The sequence below is a fragment of the Rattus rattus genome, chromosome 2 (genome assembly GCF_011064425.1).
Source record: "Rattus rattus isolate New Zealand chromosome 2, Rrattus_CSIRO_v1, whole genome shotgun sequence".
Lineage (NCBI taxonomy): Eukaryota > Metazoa > Chordata > Mammalia > Rodentia > Muridae > Rattus > Rattus rattus.
This window is the reverse complement of record NC_046155.1, coordinates 28,636,815-28,661,450: the sequence shown is the minus strand read 5'-3', so window position 1 is coordinate 28,661,450 and position 24,636 is coordinate 28,636,815. Positions and strand designations below refer to the sequence as shown.

Below are 24,636 nucleotides of genomic sequence, written 5' to 3'. Positions count from 1 at the left end.
AGCATCTGCCCTAGCTCCTGAGTAAGGGTGGGGTTTTCACTAGCTTGGTCTCGATGCTCTCTGATCCTCATTGGTGGTGGGATTAGTATAGATGTCCTATTTAGTGCTGAGCACAGAGACTCGGTACTTTAAAGATAATAGTTCTGTTCTTTTATTTTTGCTATATTAGAAATGTCTTGACTTTCTAAATATTTATCATGAGAACTTCTTTTGGACTCATGAACTATTACAGACACATTATAGAGGCAAAAAAATATTTACCATTTACTTTTAGCTTCCTTCTGCAAAATTGCACTTTGTCTTGATTTTTTTCTTTTGTTCTAGACTCACTGTTTCCCCTTCCATAATTGTCTCTTGTGTCATCCATATTTTTCTGGTGGTCTTTAATTTCCTTGTACAATGTCTAAGAGAATAGGCAGACAGCAGAGATGTGAACTGTCACTCAGCTCAATTTATTTTTTGGTTGTTAATTGACTGTTAAGTCGGTCCTCCATTCCACATGTATTGATTAAAGGGTGCCTTAAATGTAATGAAGAAAACTGGGCTTGGTGACAGGAGGAGGGTTTGGAAGGAGAACTGGGAAGGAGTTGGTTAGATAAAAAGGAATTTTGAAAAGGGCTTTGGTGTTCAGAAGCCATGAGTATCCAAGCCTTTGTTGGTATAGTGGTGTATGCTAATATAAAAACTCTCACGGAGAAAAAGATCAAACATATATTTGTTTATTTTGTGTGTCTGAGTGTTCTCTCTCTGTGTATGTATGCGTACTTGTGTGGATTGTGCGTTGTGCCCACAGAGGTCAGACACAATGTGGGAGCTGGGAGCTGAGCACTGGTTCCCCTAGAAGTGAAGCAAGTGTTCTTAGTGGCTGAGCCATCGCTGTAGTTCTGTAAAAACTTCTGGAATAGATGGTAACCCCCCCAGAACTTACTGTCACATACCAGATACGTGCATTTGCATGCTATGCATGTTTGTACACGTACACGCTTTCTCTCTCTCTCTCTCTCTCTCTCTCTCTCTCTCTCTCTCTCTCTCTCTCAACCAGGATTGCATGTCCTCTCATCAAATGTAAAGTGCCTAAATAGGTATGCAACATCACTTTAGTGTCTCAGTAATAAGAAGAAATGATGGGTTTGGCTTCCGAGCTCTGTACCTGGTTGTTCTTCCGCTCCCTGTCCTCAGCTGTCCCTGTCTTCCTGGGAAGCACAATGTACTGGTCTTCTGGCTTCCACAGTCAGATCTGGCCAATAAGGGACCTCTACAGGAGGGACTGAAAAGAGTAGGGACTGGGATTTTGTTCTGTACCTTGTCCGAAGGACACCTTGTACTGACTGTGCTCTAAGATAGACAGGCAGTTTCTTATCTCCATGGCTGAATTTCTTTTACTCAGCCTGACCTTTCTTTTTTTGTCTGTCCCTTGGTAAATTTCCAACTTATGAATGTCAATGAGAATGACAGTGAGGGTTGTCTTTCCTTCCCTCTGGAACTCTGAGACTGATCACAGTTGTAAGGTGTGTCCTGATTTCCAAGAGGTTGAAATGTGCTGGGCGAAGAATTGGTATCCTACAGCCCTTTTCTCCATGGAAAAACACATACATGAGTGCGAACTCAGTTGTGCACATGGTCTCAGTAGCTTCATCCATAGTAGCCCCAAGAGAAAAGCTAGAGCCCCAGTAGGCTTGTTCTCTCCTTATCCTTTCTCTCTAGTGATAGGGGGTGATATGGGGGAGGGGCAAAGGGTGGGAAAAAACCCACAAAGTGGGGTTGTGGATTTAGCTCAGTGGTAGAGCGCTTGCCTAGCAAGTGCAAGGCCCTGGGTTCAGTCCCCAGCTCCGAAAAAAAAGAGTATAAAGTACCAGAGAGAAACTATGATAGTTATAGCACAGTTTGTTAAAATTACTTAAAAAACAATCGAGTTCGATGCTTAGAAGGTAAACTGTATTTCAATTTAGAAATACATTGTATTTCAATGAAGAAGTACATCATAGACAATCTGAAAATTTTCTCTTTCAAAATTTATTTGCTGAGAATTTCATGTACCCAATGAAATAAGATCATGTTAACTCAGCCTTTTAACTACCCTGGCTCCCCCAATGCATTCTCCTCTGAACGTCATATGTGTTCCCCCCTCCTTAATTCGAAAAGAATACACGAATCCCAATTAGTGCTGCCGAGATGTGATTTGGTGGGGGAGAGCGGACAGTCCAACCATTGAACACACCCCAAAGCAGGGTGATTCTCTTTCTCCCAGTAGTTATCAGCTGCCAGGATCTCTTCAGTTAGGGTGAAACCGCATGAGCTCCACATACGAGTTTGCTGGACTGTGGGTAGCTAGACACTGTGCTGGTCTTGTGCAGGTAACCACAGTTGCTGTGAGTTGATGGAGGTAACCGCCCCATCATGTCTAGGAGATGGCATTTGACAGTTTCTTCCCCATCCTTCAGATCTTTACGTTCTTTCTGCCTCCTTTTCTGAGATGTTTCCTGGTGTGTGTGTGTGTGTGTGTGTGTGTGTGTGTGTGTGTGTGCGCGCGCGCGCGCGCGCGCGTGCATTTCCATCCTGTTCAGGACTGAACACTCACGCTCACTTATTCTTGGCACTTTGACCAGTGAGAAGTCTTTGCATTGGTTGCTTCAAATGCAAAAATGAAGCTTCCCTGTCCAAGTTTGAGAGCAGCACAAATCTGTGAGTATAAGCATAAATGTTTAAGTGACAACATGGGCACTTGGTAGGATCAATAGCACACCTCGCCTAGGGAGTACAACCGCCCAAGCCTTAGGTTTTGACCGTGTTTAGAGTACCAGACATGAATTCTCTTTAGTGGAGCAGGCTGCAGATCCAGTCAGAAAGCATTTGGTTAACCTACATCAGGCATGTCACTATCACCCCAGGGGGCACAATCCTGCCTGGCAGGTCAGTATTGTAGCATGCAGGACTCAGTGGCTGGTGAGATCTCTGATGTCTTGTCTTCTACAGCAACCAGCATAGCGCCTTCTGGCTCTGTGTGAAAGCCTGACAGCAAGGAGGGGCTCCAACTTGGCAGAGTTTTGGTGCCTTTACCAATGAGAGTGTCTTGCGTTTAGTACGGTGGGTAACCATGAGCAATGGGTATCTTCTGATGTGAATAAATATGGCTCTAACTGTAAGGGAAGTTTTGTATGCTTTTGTATCTAATTCTGTTTCCTGCTACTCAGTATTGATAAATTCATGGGGATAAATCTACTCACTTGAAAGCATGAAAAGTAACTGCAGATTTTTGTCTAAGATTGTGAGGGAGAGGGTTAGTGTCTACAACAAGAAACAATGCTGCCTGAAGTCCCTTCAGCCAGAGGCTCCTGTCCCCAGACTGCTTCCCATTTGATACTCACTGCCAATTGAGCTAGTCTTTGCTTTCTTGCAAACAGACACATTGATCACGATTAATGCATAGTAGTTAAATCTCCATCCACCAGCCCTTAGTTCTGGTGCCTCCTTCATTCCATATGCACGTCCTGTGGGTTTATCCAAACATTCCCCAACATAACCAAGCCTCTCTCTGGTGAGTGTGTATTTTAATACAACTGCCGTGAAAAAAAAGTAAGACAATATCACATTACTTCTGTTTGATTGCTCTGTGGGCTTTCGTCTCAGGGATAAAATAAGCATTTATCGTTTTCTCCTGAACAATGCCTTTGTGCAGCTTCATATCCGTGTGTAAGGCTATATGGGCTCCCTGTTGCTGAAGTTAGATTAGACTTAGGGTTCACGAACAAATTGTTTTAATCCTGGTTCTCCACACCTCCAAGAGTAAACAGGAGTCGGCCATAAAGCTTATATTCTTGTTTTGGATGGTGTGATTAATTCCATATAAAGATTATTTCCTCTTAGATGACCTTTTTTGTATAAATAACCCAAGCTCTTTTAAAGGATTCAAATTAATTTTCCTCAGGATTTGTTTCTTTCATAAATGGAAGGCCAGTTTTTCATGTGCCCCAATGATTTCCAATGATAAATGAGGATAAGAGGCATTTAACCCTGTTACCTAAAGCTCACGGGAGTTGTTCACTGTAATTAAAATGCCTACTATGCAACGGCAGTGTATTCAAGGATCACACGTGGCTCTCCACCCGCCAGGGTCTTTTTTTTCTTTTCTGAATGCAATGCCTTTTATTTGTATTTGATGAGGATTAGCACACCCAGCAACTCCGTGACTTTTGCTTATCCCACTGAGACCTACGTGTAGGTACGGGGCTAACAGGGTCTCTCTCCACAGCCCGGCCTCCACACAGCAGCACTGCTCTGAGCAGCACGGCAGGAACATTGATAACTATGCAGCCATCCGACCTAGACGGTCAGGGCTCAGCCAAGATGGGAGGCTTGAAACGCCCACCTCAGAAGATGCCACTGGGCCCTGGTTCTGGACAAAGTGGAAGACACCCTAGAGCTGTAGCCTAGCACAACCGAGAACTCCCTACGAGTGGGTTGGAAGGAAGGACGCGGGTGGGGGGTGGGGTGGCCACAGCACATGCTTTACCATACTGTGGGGTCCCCGGGACTGCGGGCTCAGCAGCGCCCCTACTTCCCAGCCAGCTGCTCGTACAGCTTGGGCACAGTCATCCCACTCTGCCTGGTCTCACGCGCCGGCCACGGGGGCTCCCTGGTAGTACTTCTTGCGGAAGGTCTCCACCTTGAACTTGCCGCGGTTGTCTCCAGACCTGTGGCTGAGGATGGACTCGTCACAGCTCAGAGGCTGCTCCTGCTCGTACACCAGCCAGACGTAGCGGTGCAGACCTGTGCCATTGGGAGGCCCGGAGCCCACGTAGTCCGAGAGGACAGTGCCATTGCTAGTGTCGTTGCCCTTAATGTTGACCACCAGGAAGTGGTGCCACTCCCTGAATTTGGGGTCCTTCCTGCTGGGAGCATGGGGGGGGGTCTGTGAGGACCAGGGTGTAGAGCTTCCCTGGATTAAGGCCATCCCATGAAATACTGCTCGGCCTGATCATGACCTGGGTGGGCGTCAGCACTTTGCCAAACTTGTCCATCATCACTCTGCCGTAGTCGACCCTCAGGGCGTTCTGGGGCGGCTCGTCCCACTGTCTGATGTTGGTGGCCACGACGGTGGAGAGAACGAAGACGCGTGCGCCGAGTCCCAAAGGGCCTACCCTCCAGGATCTTAATGGCTAGTGGAAGGTCTGACATAGAAACCATTAACCCAGAAAAGATTGAAGTTAACTAACCTTCAGGATTCTGATAAGGGAGAAGAAATAGAAGTAAATATCCAGTTTGACGAATCTAAAACTAACGAAGTAGAATGTAATTCAGGAAGCATTGATTTTTTAGACTTTCCCAAGGAGTAATTACTTTTAAATTCATTATATTGTGCGTGTATATGTGTGTGTGTGTGTGTGTGTGTGTGTGTTGTGTGTATGTGTATATATTTGTGTGTGTTTGTATATGTGTGTGTTTGTGTGTATGTGTATATATTTGTGTGTGTTTGTATATGTGTGTTTGTGTGTATGTTTACATATGTGTGTGCATGTTTATATGTGTGTGTGTGTGTGTGTGTGTGTGTGTGTGCATGCGTGTGTGTGTTTGTCTTCAGGTGCAGGTATCTGATGACAGCTTTCAGGAGTTGGTTCATAAAACTGAGGCCATCAGACTTTCACCTGCACTTTTACCCTCTGAGCCATCTGATGGCTCAGATATGATTAAATATGAGAAGTTGGGTCTTTGGGTCTTTTGAAAAAGAGACCTTTAAAATAAAGCTTATCAGTATCCTTGATTCGCTGGACTAGTAAGGGGACTTTGTAAGACCACACATCTTGGGGGAAAGGAGCCAGGACTCTGATAAAAAGCCCTAAGCTTACAGGCTTGCGGCCTTACGTGACATGTGCTGACCACAGGCATCACCTAGGGAAGAAAGTAGACTGCCAGAGAGTGCCGGAGACCGGCAGAGTGGCAGGTCCTGTCTGAAGACATTGAAAATCAGGAGCAGATTGTCAAAGTCTTTGTCCACTGATTTCAGCCAGACAGAACTAATTCGATCACACTGATCAAAATAAACAAGGACACTAACAACTTCCAGAGGGCAAAATGATACTTACTGAAATTTTAAAAGTTTCTGCTTATCCTCCAGTTGGCATATAATAACGTGTTGTATATGTATACCTGCAAATGCATACTTTTCGTCTATAATGATGATTTTTGCATTATCAGTTACCTGTTGCTGCATAACCCAGTGGTTTAACAGTAATACATCATGTTTTTCGCAATTCCATAGATGAGTGGGTTGCTTCTGATAGTCTGGGCTGTATCAGCAGGGGAAGGATGGCCTAGGATGACTTTGAATTTCTGGGCTTCTAGCTTGGGTTACTGGGTCAAAGTCTCTTTCTTGAGTCCCTTAGTCTCAAGGAGACTGGTCCCGACTTCTGTATGGGCAGATCCTGGCACTCTCTGTAGCGGGATGATCTCGTGTACTTTCCGAGATTCTAGGTACCCTGGCATGGAAATTTCAGGTACCACACAGACTCTATTTCAGTGGGACGAGGGACCACGTGGATTAGATAATGCGTGTGAAGCTACACAGCCTGTGTAGCTTCCGTAGAAGAGGCTGTGGGTGGTAGGAGGTCTTCTTAATAGGAAGGAGAGTAATCTACTGGTCATGCAGGAAGAAAGGGTGAATGTCCACTCAGGAAGAAAGGTGAATGTCCACTCAGTTCATGTCACCTACCTTGGGCAGACACTCAACTTCAGTCCTGAAGGGCGTTGGAAATACAACTTACCCCTGATCTCCAAAATAGACAGTGGCATTTGGATGCCCTAGCAGTTAGTGGCGATCAGCTAGTTAGGAGTTAGGGACTTACTTGGGACCAGCACTCATACCTGCATGGACCTGAACAAAGCCATTCAGTAGCTATTGTCTCCTCTTCTGTATCACTTCTCTGGTTGGGATGCTTGTGAACCTCAACTTTACGACTGTCCAGTTTATAGCCCTTACATATGGAAAATGGCGTCAGTATCTCCCAGCCCTGCGGAAAACAGGGAGCGATTTGTATATAAGGTAGGAGGATTTTACAGACTGCCCTAAAGTAAAAGAAAATCCCTCTACTGTAACCGCCTTAAGGATGGGCAGATAGGAAGAAGTTACCTGGATGGATCTGTCCTTTTTAGAGCAGGCAGAGTGCTTTGATTAAATGACTGGAAAAAGGAAGTTGCCAGAAGTTGTTTCTAATGACCTGACATTAGTTGAGTGCAAACTGTGTGCAGTATTGGATAGTATCTTAGTTGGGGTTTCTGTTGATGTGAAGAGATATCATGACTATCGTAACTCTTACAAAGGATATATATTATATTATATTATATTATATTATATTATATTATATTATATTATATTATATTATATTATATTATATTATATTATATTATATTATTTCTCTTTTAGGTGGGGCTGGGTGAAAGACGAGAGAGATTTAATAAATATGGCTGTTAATCTTACCCAAACTGAGAACACTTTTGAGAATGGAAGGGACTGCTGTTAATAATTCCTCCCCAAATCCCACGTGAACAGTAACACACAGAGCGTAGAAGTAGAGAGGTGATTTTAGAACTCAATGGCGTTGAAAGCTTGGATCGTTTGCATATTTTATAACTCGACAATAATTTGTTTAACTTAAGGACTCCTTAAGGAAGAAGAGGAATAGGAGGGGGGGAAAGAATGGAAGAAGGAAAGAAAAGTATGTGTTTTCAGAGCCAGTTTTTGAAACAGGGTTGGAAGAGTAAATTTTGTTTTGCTGGTTCTAGATTCTCGAATTACCATGTTGGTTCTTCTGCCTGGATGGCCCACTTGGGAGTCTGTCTTTTATTCTGGACATTGTAAACTATTCAAGTACAAACATCTTTAACGAAGCCATAAGATACCAAGGTTAAAAAAAAGTCCAAGGTGTGAATTCTTGCACCCATCATGGCTCAGACCGAAGTGTGATTTTCTGTGATTGCAGAATGGCTGTTTGCCAAGTTGTATCACAAAACCTCTGGTGATTGAAGCTCTGAATAATTCACATTATCTCTAGACATCTATTTTTAAACTCTTAGAAACTGTAAAATATAAACCCAAATAGAAAATCTCTTTTAATACTTAAATTTGCTTAAATAACCAGTGTTTGTGTTGGATAGTCTCAGACATTTGTTTCTTTTTGTTTGTTTGTCTGCTTGTTTGCTTACTTGCTTACTTGCTTGTTTGTTTCAAGACAGGGATTCTCTGTGTAGCCCTGGCTGTCCTGGAACTCACTCTGTAGACCAGGCTGGCCTTAAACTCAGAGATCTGCCTGCCTCTGCTTTCTGAGTGCTGGGATTAAAGGTGTGAGCCACCACCACTTATCGACCCTTGCTTCTTTTTTAAAACATTTGTAAAATATTACTGATTGATAATGAGTTGAAGGTGTAGTCACTGAAAAAATATTAGTGAAAACTTCTGATTAACCTGCATTCATCAGAAATAATTCTTTCCTCTCAAAAAATGATAGTCAACCTGAACTTCTTTCAGAGATTTGAATATGTACTTTTTTGTTCTTTATTATAAACTTTTGACATGGCTTATATTAGCACTTATGTGTTTGGACTGTTGAAGGTACAGATAGGTCATATTCTAGGCAAAACCATGAAGTAAAAGCAAAATTCAGCACATCACAGCTCTTAATTTATGCTTGGCAGCGTGAATGGGCTCTGAGTGCTTCTAGGTATAGCTTTTCTGTGAGTCCCCTGCTAGGCCTAAGCTCTTCTTTCTCCTGATTTGGCTCCTTAAGAGTCAAATGTCTGCTTAATCTAAAGGATGCTTGTGGGAGGTATTTGTTCACCCAGCTTCTATCTAGTCCACTTCCTTCTTAGGCTGAAGTATGACTTAGGAGAGGGAGAAGGTAGCCCAGGCACTGTGTGAGAGCCAAGGCTGAATTCACTCACACGACCATGCAGCCACGGATGCCTGGGGCAGTATGTAGCCTACCTGCCCCTCCTGCATCACACACTGAACGGAGCCATCCTTGTCTGCTGTGAAATAGGAAAACGTCTTTAAGATTGAGAGCAGTCGCATGAAAAGCTGCAAGGAAGTGCTGGGCTTTGAGAAAGGACAAAATAATTGCTAGCTTTGCTCCATAAATCACTGTATTTCCCTGAAGGTGGTGATAATCAATGTGCCCCGACTCTCGCCTTCAGCGAGAAGGATCAGGGAAGAAATATTTCACATTGATTCAAGGCTTCCAGGACACAAGCTGTGATGGGAGTTGTGAATTCTGAAGAGAGGCTTGGCATCACGGGGACCAGCCCGGCTTTGGGAATGTGCTGCCTTTTGGTCATGTAGCCCATTGGTACGGTTTTCTTCATCTGTACTGAGTGCAGTTTCAGAGAGGGAAACACCTCAGACACCCTAGGAGACATCACAGAGAATTCCGTTTCTTGTGTCCTGGATGCTGGATTTGCAGATTTGCTCAATCTTAGTGTGGTTTCAAGATTTCCCTTTGCATCCTGGGAAAATGACAGTCTGGGGTTGGAACATGAAGGGGAAGGGTGTGCGTGTCTGACTCTGTGTGTGTGTGTGTGTGTGTGTGTGTGTGTGTGTGTGTGTGTGTGTGTGTGTGTATGCATGTATGTGTATGACTTTGTGTGTGTGTGTGTGTCTGACTCTGTGTGTGTGTGTGTGTGTGTGTGTGTGTGTGTGTTGCATCAGGCTCTCTGCAGATGTTCTTTTGACCATTTCAAGCCAAGTCTTTGATCCATGTGGTAACCCATCTCAGGAATTCATTCAGTGAATGGCAAGGTCAAGGTGTAGAATACGTGGCCTGATGGACTTCCTGTCTTGTTACATTGCTTCACCTTAAGGGGAAACAAAACCAATAATCCAAGTCAAACTTAGTGAACCATTTTGTTGTTTGGGTTGTCATGTCGACAGACGACAATAACTCAGTGGGATTGTAGTACTCCTTGAGGTAAGGTTACTATTTATCAATAGTGATAATGTAAAATTTGAAGCTATCTATACCTTCTGGGGTGAAATCTACAGATATCACCCCCATCTGTAATTCACTAATCATGCTTCTAGAAATTAATTCAAAACAGACAAAAGAAGTATTATCTGCAGTGACTTTTTAAAGGGGTTGGAAAACATCTTTATATTAAATTCTTAACAGTGAAGGAATAATTAAGCAAACTGTTAATTTTTGTATAGTCAAGTATTACAATTAAGTTTACAAGTATTTTAAGGTGGTAAAGTAACATAAATGCAAGCTTAAATGAGTAGAGTTTTATGCAAACTTGCTTCAAACGTAAAAGTGGGTTCAGAGAACAGACTACAAGGAAACTAACCCAGGATGTTGTCATTCTCTCCAGACAATGGGATTGAAAGTCATTGCTGTTTCTTTCCCAAGGTTTCACAAATGGCTCTCAAAATACTTGCATTGAATGTGTGTGTTACGTTTAGAAGAAAGGCTGAAATGGGTTTTTGTCTTCCTGACAGTTTCCCTGAGCACACAACCAGGATCTTGGTCCCGGTTACTTTCTGATATAATCCAGGAACGAGGAAAGGCTGCAGCCTTACTTCCATTGCATAGCTTAGTTTCCCAAGCAGAAAGGATTTCCTTGTATCATTTGGCACCGTCTGAGGTCTATGTTCAGAGCTGTCGCCCAGTTAGCAGCCACCATTCAGGCTTGTCCTTTATCTCGGAAAAGACTGAAGCCTGGGCTTCTTGGAGGGTCTGCTCTAACAGCTGTTGTCTGTGGGACCCTGACCAGGATCTCTGAGCCCCAGCTTTTCATCCTTCAAGGGAAGATACAATCCTTTCTTTAGGGTGACAAGAAATGATACATATAACCCAGAGCATGAGTTGTAAAGACACGGTCCATCAATGCTTTACTTCCTTTGGGTCCCTGTACCGTGTTATGGGAGCTGCTTATGGAAGGAAGGACTGGGTTATTGAAAACTCATTCCTTGTTCAAGGCACTGAGGGCTTGAGTAGTTAAGATCTTCAGAAGCAGATTTATCCTAGATGGATGGATCCTTCCAGAAACTCCATCCAACAACAAATGGTGATTCTCGATTTCTAAGAACTATAAACCATTGTGGTTACAAAATTTGTATGTATTTATGGATGCTTCTCAGAGGACATATAAAACTTACGGACATTTGCCTTCAGTAGCTGGTCATCCAGAGTTTCATTGTCTCTTGGTGGCTAGGTCCTAGGGCTTTGGCAGGGAAGGTTCCAGAACCATGGAGAAGACATTTGTACTCTGTTTTCATTCACTAAGTGCCCATTCCCTTCTGCTCCCAGTTTCCCTTCTTCTGTGTTCTCTGAGGAAATAGCTTTCATGTATTTCAGTTTGAAAGAATAGCACAAGCAGGTTTTTGTGTGGTGAAGTTGGGGATCTAACCCAGGGCCCTTAGCGTGCTAGGCAAGCACGCTCTCACTGAACAATACACCTAACCCTGTCAACAGACTTTGATAAGTTAATGTTCTAAAATAACTGTCTGAGCCAGGCAGGCACAGGCAGGAGGATTGTGTTTTAGGCCAGCCCAAGCCAATAGTACGACACTGTCTCATTTTTAAACAAACACAGTGATAACAGAGAACAAATTTGAGATCATCAGTTTACAAGGGGAGGGGGGGGTGAGGGATCTGTCCAGTTCATGACTGTGGAGGCCTTGCTGGTTTGGAATCTGTGTTGAAGAATATATCAGGATGTAGAGAAAAATCTTTCACTTCATGGTCAGGGAACAAAAGGGAAGTAAATGGCTGCTACTCCACAATCCCCTTCATAGGTGAATTTCCCATGGTGTGAGGATTCCCACAGCAGCACGGGCTAAGGTTTCTGCCAGTTGCCAATAGTGGTGAGCTGGGAACGAAGCCTTTACCATAACCCCTTACGTGGTAGTTAAGATCCAAACCACAGAACATTTGCTTTTAACAAGGCTCTTTGGAAGTAAGAGGATGATGTTCCAGTGGATAGAATCACAGGTCCAGTTAGTAAGGGACAATTTTCATATAAAAGGACCTTGAGGCTGTTTCTGAAGCCACCTACCTCCTACTTAAACTGTTTACTTTCTTTTTTTTTTCTTTTTTTCGGAGCTGGGGACCGAACCCAGGGCCTTGCGCTTGCTAGGCAAGTGCTCTACCGATGAGCTAAATCCCCAACCCCAACTGTTTACTTTATTAAATAGACAGCGCTGAGCCCAGAAGACTGTGTCCTCATAGAGGACTGGCCACTGTGACTCCATCACTCTCTGAGGCCGTCTTTGTCCCTTTGACCTGTTTCTGAATCATGCCACCAATCTACATGTCTCCAGGTATATTTACAGGAAGACAGGGAGTTGTAGAGGTTTTCTTCAGGCTTGGTGGCTCATGTTGGAACAATCTAAAATTAAGTCTAGTCAGTTGCCAACGTATAAATAAAATGCAGGTGAGTCATTAATTATTAAAAATGGAGTCACTGCACACCATCTTCTTTGGATCATAGCCTGGGAACCTGGATGAAAGATTGGCACTTACCTCTAGGACGACTTAGCTGCAGCATGGGATTTAAAAGTCAGTATTTCCAAAGGAACAATTAATTAAACTGGAAGGTTAATTCGCAGTTTATAGACTCAGCATCTGCTTTTTGAGCATAGGCAATAAAAAGCTAGTGGTTGATTTATAAAAAACGATAGGTAATTGATTATATATACTTATATCACATACAAGCACCAATCACCCTTGCATAATTTAGTTTTCCTTGTTCTCTTGTGATCTTCACTAACGTACCGATTTAGAGCAGTTGGTGGTATTTGCATGCTGGGTCTTATGATTTAAATGTTCTAAGTTGGAAGAATTAACATACCTTTCGTATGACGTTATGTCACTGGAATTTCAGGAGCTTATTTCCTTTTTAAATCACTGAGTTGAAAATGTCTGTGTTTCCCTTGGCATGTCTAAATAATATTTTCGAGCTGAGGTTATATTGTTTTTCCAAGTGCATAATACTCAAGGCCTGTTGACTAGAATTTAAACGCACTTATTGTAGCGCAAAGAAATACACGTTACTGATCAATTCTTTTCTTAGAGTGATCATTATTCTGTGTGAGCGTGCTATTATTTAATTACTATTTCCTAAATATTGTTCCTACTATAAAAGTTGTGGCTGACATATGTAATGTTTCTTAGAGAGGCCTAAGTATACTGAAGGAAAGAGAGTTAAATTTTGAGATAATAGTGTGGAAATCTAAGTGCTTCATAATATTTTGCTGTCTGTGAGAGAAAGAGAGAAAGAGAGAAAGAGAGGGAGGGATGGAGGGAGGGGGGAAGAATGATGGGGAGAAGGAGGGAGAAAGAGGGAGAGAGAGGGAGAGAGGGGAAGAGGGAGGGAGAGAAAGTGGGGAGGGAATGGGAGGGAGAGTGAGAGGGACAAGGAGAGGAGGAGGTAGCAAGAGAGGGAGGGGAGAGGGAGGGGAAGAGGGAGAGGAGACTCACATTTACACTAATGTCTTATGATAAAGGCCCAAGAACACAAATCATTTTCGAGAAGATTCCTCCGGCATTCCCAGTGACAAGTGATGTGGATGGAGAGCCTGTCAATAACGTTGATTCCTTTAGAAGGAGCTCACCCCTCGGGGATCACTTCTTGTGTTAAAATGTATAGTTCCTAAATATAGTAACACACTTGCCTGTAATTAGAATATCAGGAACGTGTGAAAGACTTATTTGTTCAAATTTACTATTCCCTGCCTCTTTTTTCAGAAGCGTTTAAAAAGCTCTTTACAAAAAGGAAAAGAGACATATATGCCACGATTAATAAACAGAAAGAACCAGAGGCAAATTAGAGGGTGAGGATAAGGATGATAAAATAGGAAACTATTTACTCGATGCACTTTGAGAATGTTAGGGCATTAAGGATTTAGTCTTTATCAAGCCTTTACTGTAATGTAGACGTGGAAAAGCCAGGCTTGTTTTCCCCACTTGAGTTCCTGTCTTGCTAATTCTTTCAGTGATGTTGGTGGGACACCTTCCCATCCTGCTTCTGGCCAACTTGAAGACAAGATTATAACGCACAATGAATTATTGATATATGCAAAGCTCAAGTTGTGAGGCTTCCGGGGGATAGTTTATGTAGGGAATGTGGCCCCCAGCTATTTCCTTAGATCTATAAAGGCTTAAATAATACAGAGCTATGACTTAGATATGGAAGGATTTTACGGAAAACCTGAGACGTCCATTCTACAGAACTGAAAGATCAACTAGGTATGTGGCCTCCTTTCCCACGTGATCACATGGTATTTCCAAGTGACTTAGATGGTATTTGAACTGTATTTATTGCCTGGCCTCAGGACATTTGTACAGCCTGAGAGTTGGGCAGCCATTGCTGTTCCCATCATTCTATGTTTTGTCTATGAAACTTGTCACTTAGTGCTTTTCTTCTGTTTCTTCATTTTGTGAGTCTTCCCTTCCTCCTTCCAGGATAAGTAAATACTCAGAGAGCTGTGTGTCTCATGGTTTGCTGCAGGTGCTGAGCTCTTTAACACCTGTTCAGCCACCCATACAGTTGTGATTCATCCTTGAATTCTGGTATCCTGTTTTTTTTTCCGCATCCAGGTTCAGCTAGTTCTGCTGATGGGTGCTATTTTAGGAAGCTGGATACTTTCCCCCTGTGAGTACACTATACATTGATATCGGTGCTAATCACTTGTTGGTTTCAGTGTTATAAAGTGTACCATGAGGAGAGGTAGCTTCCAGAGTGTCAGTCATTCACTTTGGGACATAATGCCTTGGTTGGCCGTGCTCAACCTATCCTAAGAAATGGAATAGCCAAAGGGTTCACTGAACTGAGGGCAAGAGCTATGACTCTGGTCTGGAAAAGACATCTCAGTAAGAGAGACAGTGCAAACAGTAGACTTCCTCAGCCAGTGAGAAAATACATGTTCATGTGTATTTAATCTTAGACTGAATGTGGTTTATTTTAGGGGCATCCTTCCACTCCTCTCCCCAGATCCTAGCCTTTGGTAGCAGAGTTGTTTTAATTTTGATATACCATTAAAAGATATTTGTTATAAAAACAAATACTCTACACATTTGTTACTTGTTTTGAATTAAGAAACGGTGACAGATTATTCAGATCATTTTTACTTAAAATGCTGATAAGATACAAAGATTTGAGCAGTTTATAAAATTTACTTGTTGGCTTCTCTTTGGATGACTTTTAAGAATCTATTCTTCAGTGGATTTACTGTGTATGGGATGGCCACCTACATGTGTGGAATGTAGTGGTGTCAAAGCCCATGTCTACCAGGACAGGTTGGAGAGATACAGTGAAGCGGTCTTTGTAGATGAGGGAGAAAAGACATTTCAAAATATAGGTCCACAGACATCATGACTGGACGTGGACATGTGAGTAGGAACCTTCCAAAGCAGAGAGGCTGCAATTCTGGATCAGCAAGAGAGCCTCGAGAGGAGGAGCCCCGTGGGCACCTCTAAAGTCTGGGAGTTCGTGTCAGCAGGGCACATTGTGAAAAGAGGTAGTTGGGATAAATGCAGGAGCTTAGATGTAGCTAAATGTGTCCAAAAAAATGTGAAAATATTCAGCCTTGGAAAGCAGTTCTCTCCGGTCAGTTAATAGCCCACCCAGTTGACATTTGAGCTTTTGTTCTGTGTGGTATGGCAGTGTTAAATTATCTTCATTCAAAACCTGCGATGTCTAACCACCACAGAGCAGCTTTAAGCTTAATTATCATTAAAAGAAAAAAGCATTCCCACCGTCCTGGTTATATTCCATTTGTATGACTGCCTTCGTCAAAAATTTTAGATCCCGCGATTCGTTATGAGTCCATCAAGGGCTCTGTTGAGTGATGTAAATAGTTCTTCCTTTAGATAGCTATTTTTCAAAAAACAAACCAAACAGCAAGATTCTTTCATTTTTTTTCCAATTTTTGAAGTCTGCATCTGATTTTCAAATTAAGTGAATGAAGTTTATTCCATCTGTGTTTCTTTCTTTCCTTTTTTTAAGCACTAAAGAAATGGAAGTTCAGAGACAGAATTTAACATCGAAGTTGGAGACAATGTAATAGGTTAAATTTTAATTTAACCTCTCAGTAGCCTCTCTGGAGTTGTCAGTCCTAGGCTGGAGCTTAATACACGTCATATTTAAGGACTCAACTTAAGTGATTGATCACAGTTTTATTAATAAAACGATTTTATCTGTCATGTTCAGTATTACATATGTATGTGTTTGTATACACAAGTACATAATGTCATATCCACCCAACAGAACTGGGTTGAAGCACACAGTCTTTCAATGATAGCAGTGGTATCACCACCTTGAAACATAACCTTTGAGGTGGTATCAGGAAGATTGCATTTACCACATTCTTAGGTGGTGACAAGTCTCACTCTTCCACAAACACTTGGTCACTTTCTGTGAGACCCTGTGTGATCTGAATGTGCTAAGGAGCACAAGCACAGTTTGTGTATGACGACTTAATTCATTAACTGGTATTTGATCGATTCATTATCTTTCTCTATTGTATTGTCCCCCTTGGTTACAATAAAATCAGGAATGAGGGGTTGGGGATTTAGCTCAGTTCGGTCCCCAGTTCCGAAAAAAAGAAAAAAAAATCAGGAATGAACTCCACTTTGTGTCTGTGATGGAAATCCTTTTGCTGCTCCGGACTTTGGTAGTTATTAACAAAACACATAGTGTGAACACATAGGAAAGGGTAGATAGGCTAGAGGAAGCCTTCTGAAGCCTTTGTGGTACGGGGAGGAGCCTTCCGGTTGTACATTTTAGTTAAGAGTAAGGCTCATCCAGTAGCAGTGGGAGGTGAAGCCAAGGACTGGACTGGAAGTACAGTCTGTGTATATTTAGAAACCAAGATTGAAGTATGGCCCCATTTTAGGTCCATACATGGGCTACTGAAGTGTATGCTTCCCAAAGGATCCCAGGCCTTTGTTGTAGCCTCATGTGGTTTTACAGAATTGATCACAACTGTTGACTAGCTCAACAGACTAAGACTTATTTGGTTTTCTATAGGTAACAGAGACTCTTAGACCTACATCTACATTTTAGCCCAGTAGAGTGGTTTGTCTATAAATTTATTTTCATTGTCTTTCAGAACTCACTAGAAACTCTTGTTTTCTAGAAAAGTTTTCTGAATCAGCTTTTACTCAAATGGATCCTGGTCTAGTCTTGTCTCACAGCCCTGGAACTTTCTTGGAGGCAGTACTCCTGTGGAGTTCTACTACTGCTGTGTTCCCAGTGCTGCCTACCTGAGTCACAGAACAAGAGCCAGGCTTTGATTATTGGTCTGTCTTTCTTTCTTTCTTTTCTTTCTTTCTTTCTTTCCTTCTTTCTCTCATTTTTTCTTTTTTCTTTCTTATTTATTTAAATTTATTCATTTACAATTTCATACATGTATATGACACTCATCCCCTCACCTCCTCCTCTCTTCTCCCTCTCCCTCTTCTCCTCCTGTTACTAAGGCCCCATCTGTTTTCATGCCTTTCCGTTTTGTTGATTGGTCACACACTGGGTTTAACCAGGGCTCCTTCCGTGGCTGTGGGTCTGGAGCTGTCTTCTGGAGTTTGAGCAGCTAACTGACCAGTGCCTACATCTGGTTAGTTAGTCACTGAAAACAAAGCCTTCCTCTCCCTCAGTAGCTTTCAACCACCAATGGCTCGCCGGAGCAGGAATTGTTCAGAAGAGGAGCCTCTCATCTATGACTAAGGGCTCAGTCTTGTGCATGCCCTGTGTAGGCAGCCAAGATTGTTGTGAGTTTGTGTGCCATGGCCTTGTTAGGCCCATAAGGCATAGAAAAATTTTCTGTTTCACTTTTATTCATTCTCATCCACCCCTGCCCCCCCCCAGTCATCATACTTAATTTAGCGACTGCCAGTTAAATGCTTGTGATTTATTTTATCTTTGCTTCCATATAATTTCAGGCCTGGTAGAAAATTCACATGACTGGCCCACAAGTACTCTTACATTCTTTACCTAGATCATCCGAATATATTTTCCCCCTTCATTCTTTCTTTCTGGGCCATCGGGAGTCAGTTGCAGGCACCATACTCTTTTACCTGAGTGCAGTTTAGTGGCTCCCCAAAGAAGAATGTTCTCTTTTGTAAGTACAACACAAATGCTAAACCGGGAACCAGCACCAGTGCACAGCATTTGTAGCATGCAGATGTCAGTCGTCTTACTGATGGTTCCCCATGTAGTTTATTACAGTACAACATACACATGGTGGCTGTGCCACCACCACCCTGATCTCAAACTCACTCTCTGACATTCTTTGTCCCTCATTAAGGCTAAATTGAGATCTTGAGATCCTGACAGTACATCCCACGGCAGTTTCTGAGGCTTTCAGATCTGTTTAGTAATTTCTAGAATCTGGGACTGGTAGTGATGGTAGTCTTTTGAAGCTCAATAAACACAACATACAACTCGTGATATCATTCATAATGTTTTCCTTATGTCCTCTAGGCAATACAAGTCTCATTTATGACATTAAAACTAAAAGAACCCCCAGTTGGATGGTGTTGGATATAAGCAGAAAATGTATGTCAGTGTGAGGACATTGGAGAGTCCTCAAATGGAGTGATGGAGTCATCTGTCTCATCTCTTCTATTGAAGATGGCGGTGCTGGTCTTTGACTCTATCAAACAAAAAGTCACATGGTGCTTTGTGTCATGTGCATTATCGCACACTGGCAGCATGACTTGCAACTGAACGTTCTGGCTCTCTAACCGAGAGTTCAGATTGGCTAATGTGATGTTTCAATGTTTAGGTTTAACCAGGTATCTAGGCCTCCACCCGGCTTCATGCAGTTCACCGTTTAATTTATTATAGCCATCCCAATGTGTCTTCTGGCATTAAAGAGAACACAGCACTACAGAACGTTCAACTTGAAAAAGAATTTGGCATTGTTCAAAGGTTCGGAGGACAATTACAGCACTCATAAAACCAGAAAACGATGCATAAATCTTTTCTACAGGAAAATGTTGGCTTATTTCTCAAAATGTTTCTATTACTTAATAATATGAGTATCAGAGCCTTTGTTCAGCACATAATGTTCAGGATAATTTGGTAGACACGAACTAAAGATCCTTTAAACAACTTGCTTTTATCACAATTCAATTTTATTCCTCTATTCAGGCATAGTGACATTCATTTAGTGACTTTGTTGTGGGAACATTTCTTTGCATGTAATATGCAGAACCGCTCAAGTGTAGTCTGTTTTGGATCATTATTCATCTGTTTGGGCTTTCTTGGATGGAACAAATAGAGTCCAGTTAACAGCCTCAAGTCAACAATATCTGAAAGACATAACTCACCATATACGTATCATTCAAAAGTGCCTTAGTTTTGGATCTGCTTTAGACAGTCATTTACAATAGAGATTCAGTATGAAGTATTAGCAAATTGTGCCTATTTTTTGGAAGGAAAGAGGAGAGAGAACACAGTCGAGTTCATTGTGGAGGGTTTTACTGAGAACCTTTGCTGTTGAGGCATGTGAAGGAAGACTGCATCTAACCATACCAGTTATGCTATCTCTGTGTAGAGGCAGTGTGTTTCTACAGTGTGCAGTTCTTGGCTGTGACCCTTTAGTATGTCCTCACCTGAACTGACATTCTGGTGATGTTTGGCTAGACCAAAAACATCATGCTAAAGAAAGTGATTCGACGGGGGAAACATCCAAGGAAACATGAAAAGATTGAATAGACCCAGGTGAGATTGAAGAGGAAAACACAGAAGCCTTTTGCCAGCAAGCAAGCAACCGAGGCAGTGGAAGACAAGGATCAGTGATATCACGGTCCCAGGTTCAAACCCCGAGGCTGACACTTCCCAGTGACACAGCCTCCTTGAGTGAATTATATTGTTTCTCTGGTCTTTATGTACTCGGGGCATCTCAAGTTCATTCAGCAGGCATATTTTGGGCACCTTAACTGCAGGAGTACTCTACCAGGTACTAGAGCTCTCCTCAGGTAGTCTAGACTTGGCTAGACTCCAACAGTTCTAAGAACATGTGAGAACATATGTGGTCATTTTGCAGAGTCTCTGCCACATAGTAGCAGTCTGTGCATTTATTTCTGTTTCTTGTTTGACTTCTTAGTCTTCAGGGAAAATGGGGAATCCAGACAATCCTAAAAAGTGTAGTGATATTAGTCTTTAATAATTACCTACCAGCAGCAGAATCTCCTATCAGGACTTGTTATAATCTAGATTGTGACAATTCTGAAGAATCTGCACTGGGTTGAGTTACCACACACAAGCTCCCACTCCAGCGTTGCCATTAACTATCTGCTCTTGAACAGTTCACTTGACCTCTGTGGGAGTCATTTTGCTCAGTGGCACAAGAAATTCATTGGGTGAGCTCTATCTTTTCTGACTCTACTGATCCTATGTTGTATTAGCTGATGTCGTGTGTGTGTGTGTGTGTGTGTGTGTGTGTGTGTGTGTGTGTGTGTGTGTGTGCACGCGTGTCTGTTGTGTAGGTGGGTAGTAGTTAGATGGGCTCACCTGTATGTGTGTATGTATAGGTTAGAGAGTGACACTGGGTCTCCTCTTCCACTGCTCCTCAACTTGCTTTTTGAGACAAGGTCTCTCAATGAATCTGGAACTCAACATTTGGACTAGAAGCCAGTCCCTGGCATATGCTTCCTGATTGCAACCACTACAGACAATACTGGGCCCGCCTTTGATATGGGTGCTAGGAAGCCAGACTCATGATTGGCGGTTTTACTCTCTGATCATCTTCCTGACCTGTGATGCCCCACTGGTTTCCCTTCTTAGATCAGTTTTAGCTGCATGTCTCTCCTGTTTCTGTCTTCTATCTGCCTCTTGTTTCTTCTTCCTATTGTCTTTTACTTCAGGGCAAATGGAAGAGGGGAAGAGATGTGGCGGGAAGTTATAGCTGACTGTACAGTGTTTCTTCTTAATGAAACTGCAGGGGATGGAGTCCTCTATTCTATTCTGAGAGTGCATGAGATTGAGGACATTGTCTCCTAGTATTGTTATCAAATTACTGCTTTAATTTGGAGCCACAGTCCTTAAGGCTAATGATAAAGTTGTAAAAACCAGTAAGTGGTGATTACTGGAAAGGACATTAGAGGTCCTTTGGGAATCTACAAAACTTAAGTCGTAAAAGGAGAAGGGATCACTGTCATCTTGTGCCATAGGCTAGCAGTCAGGCTGGAGGATGCAATCAAATCCCAGCCCAGACTCCATTCTCCACCACGCTTATAGGAACCTAGTAATTTCATGGTCTCCTCTTCACGTTCAGTTAAACCTCTTAGGTGACCAAATACCTCTTCTTATGATAAAGATCATCTAAGACCTTTGTTCTCCTCATCAGGAAGTCTCTCTTAACTTTTTAGGGACGTCTCCAGCGTCTCCTTTATTGAAAACTTTCTTTTCTTTTCTTTAATGTGTCATAGAAGTTCTAGGAAAATCTGAGATGCTCTGGACACTCTTCACTCTCCATACTCCTTTAGAAACTTTATTGTTTCTTTCCAAGCACAAAAAATCATTTCAAGCAGTTTAGTGAAGATATTATATACGGTAGCTCTCCATTACAGTAATAAAACACCTGAGGTGATAACATTAAAAAAGAGAGAAAGGAATGTTTATGATTGTCACTCTTGGATATTTCAGTTTATGCCAGTTGGCTTCATTACTTTTGGGTCTATGGTCAGGTAGAGACCATGACAGGAGCAGGAGGCAGAGGGAGACTTTACCTCCTACCCAGAGTGAGTGAGGGACAGGGGAAGTGATTAGAACTTTTAAGGAGTACTCCCCTAATGACCTAACTTACCTCCACTCAACCCCATCTCTCTTAAAGACTCCTCTGTCTTCAGCAGTGCAACAGACTGGGAACCATGACTTTAACAAACTGGCCTTTGGATGGATATTTAAGATTTAAACTACAGTTAGTGTCAGGCACTTTCCTTTAGAGTAGTTGTTGTTTTCCTCATATTCCTCATATTTGAGATTTACACAGTTCTGTCTTTGTGAGGACATCCAGGTCCAGCAAACAGTGATTCCAAGGGTTGGAAGTACATGGTCTCATTGCAGTCTGTCTTTAGATAGTGTGTACTCCTTCCACCTTGCTTCTTCCAGACCCCTCTACCCCTCCCTCGGGTCTGTTATGCACTCCCTCTGGGTCTGTTGTGGGATTCCCTCTCTCTTTGCGGCCCCAAACACTGGTGACTCTGAATTCCAATCCTGCCCTTAGTCTCTGAGCCTGGATCCCCTAGCCTTCTCAGTTGCATTGAAGACTCTGTACTTACTGATATCCCCAGAGCCTAGTTCCAGGTCCTCTCCCAGGCTTTCTTTTCCATCTGTCTGTCTGTGGTGCTGTTCAGATGTCTATGCAGCTGGTCACAGTTCACTTCTTTAAGCCAAGATGATCCCTTCGGTGACCAACTGGAGGTATGGGTAATTTAGTGCCCTTTGTGGTTCCTCTGTGAAAAACACCAGCTCTGTGCTAGAAATATAGAGCTGAATGTGGGAGGCATTTTTGATAACATTTACCTATAAGCAAATAAGTAAGATGCAGTTTTTCCCGGTGGGAAATAACGTGATTTTTACAAGGACAGATGGCATTTCCTCCCCTTTGGGCATTCTAAGAGGCGTCTTCGTCAATAAGAACTCAGAAGAGCTCATGTAGGCAGGAGCCAAGGCGCCATGTTAGCGAGCCCCTCCAGCCTGTGTTCTTTATCCGCAAAGACAATGGTGAGGAACACGTTCTTATAGTGTGAGTGAAACAAAACACGGCAGTTTTGCTAAGTTCCAGCTCTGGTTGAAAAGGAAACCAAGAGCAGAATTTGGACTACGTCTCTCTTCACTCCCCTCCGCTCCCCGTAGTTTCCAGCTGCTCGGTTATCTTTGGTTTAAACAGTGCTATTTTTGTCAAGATTAAGCATCGTTTTGTTTCTTTTAAGCCTGGGCTTTGCTTTGCTTGGAAGTGTTCATCTGGGCTTTTACTCCCCTCTCTGATCCATAAATTACGGTTTCTTTCTTTCTTTCTTTTTTTTTTTTTTTTCATTTTCAAATAAGCCTTTCGCTTTGTACAGCATCTTTTGCTTCCCAATATTATTTGTTCCTAACTCATAGGATGTTCTTCGCCGTCTAATTTTAGATCACGCATAATGCCCGAGAATCAGCCTCTCTCTTGGAGGAATAAACACCGTGGTCCAGACGTCACTTCTCATTAATCAGTATTGGAGATGATGAAGACAGCTGTGGTGGGGAGAGGGGGCCAGGAACTCGCAAAGTCTGACCCTTTCAAAGTCGACTTAATCCTCCCTCTTATCCCCTGTCTACTGCACTCTTGGAGGGTGCATGGGCCCTCTCCAACATGAAGAAATGAGCTTCTGCCTTGTTTGCCTTTGTCACAGCAACAAAAGCTCTGGAAAATTCCAATTAATTAGCAAGCCCTGGGCTAATGAAAGAATAAAACCGAAAGAGAAATGCTCTAAGCTTTCAGAGAGGCGTAAGCATGGGAGCACAATGCTGATTTCAAATATTTGGGGCTGTTTGTATAATTTTCCCAGGGTTTGCCTTCCTGAGGCTCATAGCGATAAGTCACAGGAGACGAGAACGAGGATTTGTCAGGGCTAGGTTGCTAAACATCACTGGCTTTTAAGGACACTAAACGGCCCACCATCGCTGGAGGAAGGCAGTTAAATGTGAACTCACACACTCAGGGAAATTAAAACCAGAAAGTAGAGCTTTGTGTATTTGTGTCTAGAGGAAGACATGAGGATTAGATGAATGCAAAGAAGATTATGGAATAAGTTTAAATTTAATTATTATGAAGGGCCAGGAAATTGCCATAATGTGGTGGACCTGATTGAGGATTTGCACCTAATAAGGCTACCGAGTATGGTTGGAGATCAAAACCACCAGTCACTCATTTGTTGTCTTAATATTTTGATGATGATGATGATGATGATGATGATGATGATGATGGTGGTGGTGGTGGTGGTGGTGGTGGTGGTGGTTAATCATCTCAAAATCACTACACGCTCACTTACCGAGAGTTTCTGTTCTGGGTGTATTTAATTTTCTCAGCAGTTTCGTAGAAGCTGAGATACTGTGTGTCGGTGTGATTGAGGAGTTTGCTAACTGTACTTTGTTCCTGTGTAGAGCATGGAGGCTTAACTAAGCTCTCAAACGTCCGGCCCACACATGTTAGTGACAGACCTAGATTTGAATCTCTGCACTTGGCTTTCAGCATCCTCAGTTTGGACCGTCTTCCCACCCGGGCTCTGGCTACGGTCTAAACTGTGAAGGTAGAAGGTAGAGAGGTTAGATGTTACCGAGTTGAACTAGAAACCCAAGAGTTGGTGGCTTTATCTCCAGCCTGTCTATCCATCTATTCCTGTCATCTTGGGAATGACTTCTTAGAGCTGATCCCTCGTCATTTCTGGCCTTTTCATTTATTAAAGAAGCTTTTCTTTTGGATAGCTAAGATATTTCCCAGTCCTAACATAACATACAACCGAGTGAGAAAGTGGGTAAATTACTTTTGAGGGGTGTGTGTGTGTGTGTGTGTGTGTGTGTGTGTGTGTACACACTCTCAAAATGAGACAAACATTTCAGATCCAAGTTCTAAGCATATCTGCATTCACATGTTAGCCCCCTGTATCATTT

The 24,636-nt window shown here is 42.6% G+C and overlaps 1 protein-coding gene and 1 pseudogene across 1 annotated transcript in view; one reads left to right on the top strand and one right to left on the bottom strand.

Annotated features, from left to right (window-relative positions):
- Positions 1-24,636, top strand: part of Glis3 (GLIS family zinc finger 3) — a 415,784-nt gene that overhangs the window by 79,052 nt on the left and 312,096 nt on the right. The window lies entirely within an intron of this gene.
- Positions 4,528-9,333, bottom strand: LOC116894724 (annotated as a pseudogene).